Raw genomic sequence first — 6020 nt, 5'->3', positions numbered from 1 at the left:
AAGCATTTGTTAAGTTCCTATTATGTGTCAGTCACAGTGCTAAGTACCTTAAACATATTTTCTCATTTGATCCTCACAATGATCTTGGCAGGTAGTTGCTTTTATTATCCCCACTTTAGAGTTGAGGAAACTGAGGCAAAGGGTAGCAAAGTGACTTGCCCAGAATCACCACAGCTAGTAAATATCTGTGACTTTGAACTCAGATCTTCCTTCTTCCTAACTCCAGGCTTAGCATTTTATCTACTGTGCCATCTCAAAGGAAGATATCTTACCTGGAATAATGACTGTAAGGCAATCAGCATGTCATAGTTGATGAGGCAACATTTGATTTCATTCTTAAACAGAGGTCACTAGTTCTCCAAGCCCAGCTGGCTTCTGTCATACCAAGTCTGTCATTAAAAAAAAAATCCAAAAAGTTACCCTGCTTTTATTATAAACATAAACTGCAACAACAATGTTTACAAATCAGCCAATTAGTCAACAAAGAAGATGCTATTATTATCCCCATTTTATGGATGAGGAAACTGAGGCTCATGAAATTTAAATAACTTACCTAGAGTCACACAGCTAGTAGGTGTCTCAGGGGCATTTAATCCCAAATCCTTTTAAATTCAAGTTTAGGTCTCTATCTACTATGTCTTCTGTTTTTCTCCTCCTGAAAAATCATGTTCATAAAGGGTTATTAATGTCATCATAAAAATTAATATTAATATTTTGAAAGTATAAATCATTCCTAGTAGTTATTTTACTTACTTGGAAATGACTGAAAACAAGTAAATAAAAACAAAAAGCATCACATTAAGCGTGTTTGCAAACATTATTTCATTTGACACTTAAACAGTGAGCCTAATAGGCAGCTGTTATTATCATCCGCATTTTACAGTTGAGAAAACTGAAACACATGGACAGGAAATTACTTGCCCAGGGTCACACAGCTAATAAATGCCTACGGCTAGTTTTCCTAACTCCTGAACCCAAACTTAATCTACTGTGCTGCCTCAGTGCACAACAACAAAAAAATTTCTTTTGCGCCATTCTAGGTAGTTCTATTTCATTTTCTTATTATAGGTATGAGTATCTGGTTTCACTTCTCATGATTTTGTACCTGCAAGTGGTATTTTTTCTCTTCCTAAGGAATGCATATGAATCAATGCTGCTTGCTGCAGAATATATACATGCATTTGCACATTTCTATATAGCTTTATTAATAAATAAAGCCTTTATCCCCTTGTTAAGATCTTAGGGTAGTGGGAGTTTATTCCCTCTCCCCTTTTGAATCTGAGTTGGGGTTTCACATGTAGAATCCTAGAAGCAAAATAACTCAGTACCCACAAGAGGCTTTGGGCACCTCGCCTGAGAATATAACTGGAGGCCATTCTACAGACACTTGCCAAAGAATTAGCATGTAGTTAGAAACTTAATTGTATTTATTTCTCTCTGTCTCTGTCTCTGTCTCTGTCCCTGTCTCTGTCTCTCTCTCTCTCCATCTCTCTGACTGTCCATCTGTCTCTCTCTTCTATCTCTTTTTTGCTTTTACCTCTAAAATCAGTTCGGAAGGTCTCCCTCCTTTTGTCTAACAATAACTTCACAGATCAAATGTACATATGGGCCCAGGTAGCCTCATACCACTTATCATCATAAATACCACCCTCCATAACCCCCTTGTTAACTGCTGTTGCTGTTTAGTTTTTTCAGTAATGTTGACTCTTCGTGACCCCTTTTGGTTTTGTTTTTTGTTTTTTGTTTTGTTTTGTTGTGTTTCTTGTGAGACAATTGGGGTTAAGTGACTTGCCAAGGGTCACACAGTTAGTAAGTGTCAAGTGTCTGAGGCCGCATTTGAACTCAGGGCCTCCTGACTTCAGTGTTGGTGCTGTAGCCACTGAGCAACCTAACTGCCCTCCCCCTTTTGGATTTTTCTTGGCAAAGAAAAACTGGACTAGTTTGCCATTTCCTTTTCCTACTACATCAGTGGAATAGCCCCCTTTGATTGGATGCTTGTCTATTTACAAATAATGAAAGCTTGTCTCTCTTTCTACCATGTTTTGGCTACAGCTTTTCAGTGAATTTTTTCTATTGCCTGGAAGCCACCAAGTGAATAGGTGAGAAGGAGGGATTTGCCTTCCCTTTTTTCCTTCTATTGTACCCCAGCTCTGAGAAATGGTCCTGGGGGTATTTGTTTCTGTTCTGTGTTGTTTGTCCTCAGTTTCAGGTGCCACCAGGAGCTCAAGCCATGACAAACTTGAAGACACGATCCCATGGCGTAACCATCCAGGCCTGCTCGGAAGCCCTGAGAAGCCAAGGTGCCTGGGACTGGAGCCCCAACAGGTATTTTGAACTTGGCACCAGCAATATTGGCTATGGAAACCAAGCCGAGCTAAGAACCTAATCCTCTTCCCCTCCCTAGAGACTGAGGTGATGCAGAAGAGGAGGCTATATTACACATGATATATAGACATACATAGTAGGTCAACTGGAAATAGAGAGGTAATGTGCTGTAGTGGACTGACTTTAGAATCCCAAGACCTGATTTAAAGTTTCAGTAAAGAGCAGTGAACTTATAGTGTGTGACTTAGTAATAGTACCTGAGCTGGAATTTTGCTGCTTACTAAAGACTGTTCCTTATTTCTCATCTGGACTCCTCCATTATGCCTCCAGAAAACTCTTCATCCTGGAAGATCACTTCTGTCCTGGAATTCACATGTTGGAAGCACCTTGAGCCCCTCCCATTTAAGGAGGATGCTCAGGCCAACTGTCTCTTCATTTCTTTTTCTTTCTTTCTTTCTTTTTTTTTTTTTTTTTGGTGAGGCAATCGGGATTAAGTGATTTACCCAAGATCACACAGCTAGTAAGTGTCAAGTGTCTTGAGGGCAGATTTGAACTCAGGTTGTCCTGACTCCAAGGCTGGAGCTTTATCCACTGAGCCATCTAGCTGCCCCCAGCTCTTCATTTCTTACCAGGCCACAATCTGACTCCCCCATCATGCCCCAGGTCCAGGCACCTCCCCTCAATCTAGCTTTATGTTACATGCTGTCTTTCCCAATTAGAATGCAATGTCATCAGCAGAGGGCTCAGTGATGGCTGCTATTAATATGCTAATATTATATTTAATATATGTTATTTAAATATTTAAATGGTATTTATTGTTTATCATATAAGTATTTGTAATATGATAAATAAAATTTAAATATTTAAGTAATATTTGATATATTTTAGCTTGTTATGACTTTACTATCACCAAGATATTCTTCCTGTGTTTATCATCACCATTACTGTCATCTATACAATGCTTTAAGGTGTGTAAAGCAGGTAGCTCCCCTCATTCCAGCTTTATGTTACGTGCTGTCTTTCCCAATTAGAATGCAAGCTCCATTAGGGCAGGCATGCATTATCTTTCTTTGAGCTTGTGGTTACATTGCTGGCACTTAACATAGTGCCTGGCACATAGTTGTGGTTGTTGTTGTTATTTGTCCCTCATTTTCTAAGAGGACCAATGAAATCAAAGGCAACGTCTTGTCTTGTCATGGAAGACTGATGTGGCCAGGATGCAGTAGATAACCTTAGCATCTTTGACATCTGACCAAGCTGTAAGCACTCCATGGTCTCTGCTTCAGCTCCTTCATGGCCATTGGAACGAATTGTTCTCATCCACCCACTCTGCCGGGGGAAATCTTCGCATACTTGGGTAGACATCAGCCTAACTCACTAACAAGTTTGAGGCCTACTGGTCACCCTCAAACCAATTTAGCCCATGATGGTTTACCAGGGTGTGGCCACTGTGCATACTACAACTTCTTGGATCCATAGGTGAAAGCTGAATTCATCAAGTGGACACCGAAAGTGGATGAGAAGCTCTGAAAAGGACCTGGCAAGCCCTCACACCAGAAGTACTAGTCCTCCTGAAAACCCACCCCATACACTCCTGGCACAGAGTAAGCACTTAATAAATTCTTGTTAACTGACTGTCCACCACCTCTGTGACCAAATCTCTAGACCTCAGGTTACTCATCTGTAAAATGAAGGTGCTGGCATCTAAAGTCCCAGCCAACATTACATTGATAAGCCTGCAATCTTAAATTCTAGCTTTATCACTTACTTGCTGTGTGACTATGGATAATACATATAACTTTCCAAAGCCTCAGTTTCCTCATTTGTAAACTGGGGTTAGAAATATCTGTAGTACCTACATAACAAGGCTATTTTGAGGAAAATATCCTGCAAATTGTAACTAATATGCTGTATCATTATTCTGAACGAGAGGTAAGGACTGGCCTGTGACAGTATCAGTATAGCTGATCCCATAGGAAGGATTATATTACCTCTGGAGAACTTGTTCCTTAAGAAACATTTGCTGGTCATTTCATTCTGTAGCTATGTCTCATAGGAAATGTCAACCTAAGGGAAGTCAGAGTTTAAAGGAGACATAAATATAAGAGGCAGAGTGCAGCTCAGCATAGACCAACTAAAAGTATGTCAAGGGGCAGCGAGGTGGTGCAGTGGATAGAGCACTGGCCTTGAAGTCAGGAGGATTTGAGTTCAAATTCAGCCTCAGACCAAACACTTGATATTTACTAGCTGTGTGACCCTGGGCAAGTCACTTAACCCCAAAAGTCTAAAAAAAAGTATGTCTCTCCAATTATTTGTTCATGTAGTTTGAAGAAAGGAAAGGTCTCAGAAGATTGAAATAGGAACACATGAGGAAGTAGGGAATGGAAGGAGTGAAGAAAGGCAGGAGAAACATCAGAGTATTCGTGAATCCAAAGTTTCCATATATTAATGATGTTCCTTACAATTCATAAAGAATCATTGTAGCAATCATTACATTACATTAATTTACTCAGTCTAGTTTTATAGCTCCTCTCCAATATATATATATTTCTAAGCTGATAGCTTAAATTTCATGGTTGAGATACTATTTCCCCACCTTGTTTCTTTCCTTGGATCACATCTATTTTTAATCTCATCATTAAGGTCAGGTTTCTCAGTAATTCTGACCAATTAAATCATATAATTTAATTTTTTTAGCGAAATATATTTCCTTCAGAGAGCCTTTCAGACTTCTAGGTGATTAAACACACTGCTTTGTCAAATAAATTTATAATTAGGCCAGGTCCAGAAATAAGCAAGGACTTTTACTCATTTTGGAACAGGAAAAAAGAGTCTACCCAGAAGCCTGAGGAAACCAGAGATCCCATCCTAGAGGTCAGAATTCTGAGGAATCTATTTGGCAGAGTAAACAAATGCATTCAGAAGGGCCTTGAATGTCCACTATAGAGGAGAAGACAGTCCCAATATACTTACTGGCTGCATTGTATGATGTCGATCTGAAATGTGAAGGATTATAATCTAGAATCTGGACTTTATGAACTTGTATTTATTACAGACTCTTGACCTACTTCTACTCAGGCAAAGAAACATCAGCCATATAGGGATTCCAAAGACCAGTTGCTCTTGGAAGATCTTCCTGGTATCAAGTAGCAACTTGTAAGAGGATTCAGGTTTTGTGAGACACATCCCAAAATTATAAATGGAGACAAAGAATCAGAATAGATTTTGCTTTTCACAGCAGTCAGTTTAGAAAAGAAAAAAAAGGAGGGCAGACAAAGGAAGGTATACTAAAAGTTCTGCAGACATTGATGCCAGGCTTAATTTCATTTTAGAATGAAAGCAAAAATCTTTAGGAGCTCTCTACTATTTTTCTAGGATAAAATACAAACTCCTCAACCTGGTATTTAAAGCCCCTCCTTCACAACATGGCTCAAGCTTAATTTTTCAGATTCCCTCCATTTACTCTACCTTCTAGCCAAATGAACCTAATAGATGTTTCCCCAAACACAAGAAGCAGACATATAAGATTATAGCTAGAGGGCATCTCAAAGATCACCATCATTTTACAAATGAGGATACTGGGAGAGGGTAGTGATTTGCTGAAGGTCAGATGGTAAGTGGCAGAGCTGGGATTCAGATCCAGGACCCCTAACTCCCAATTCATCATGCTCTCCACTGTGCCATGGAGCCCCTTC

General features: G+C 39.5%; 1 long non-coding RNA gene across 1 annotated transcript; it reads right to left on the bottom strand.

Moving 5' to 3' along the window:
• Window positions 1–278: 278 nt before the first annotated feature.
• On the bottom strand, window positions 279–4606 carry LOC110203812 (uncharacterized). Its single transcript, XR_002323095.2, has 3 exons — window positions 4317–4606; window positions 554–655; window positions 279–389 (listed from the first exon to the last, which is right to left on the bottom strand). It is a non-coding gene; the product is annotated as an uncharacterized LOC110203812 (long non-coding RNA).
• Between the last annotated feature and the right edge of the window lie 1414 nt (window positions 4607–6020).

The sequence above is a fragment of the Phascolarctos cinereus genome, unplaced genomic scaffold (assembly GCF_003287225.1).
Source record: "Phascolarctos cinereus isolate Bilbo 61053 unplaced genomic scaffold, phaCin_HiC Scaffold_7;HRSCAF=346, whole genome shotgun sequence".
In the NCBI taxonomy this organism is placed as follows: Eukaryota; Metazoa; Chordata; class Mammalia; order Diprotodontia; family Phascolarctidae; genus Phascolarctos; species Phascolarctos cinereus.
This window is presented reverse-complemented; position numbering and strand designations above follow the sequence as displayed.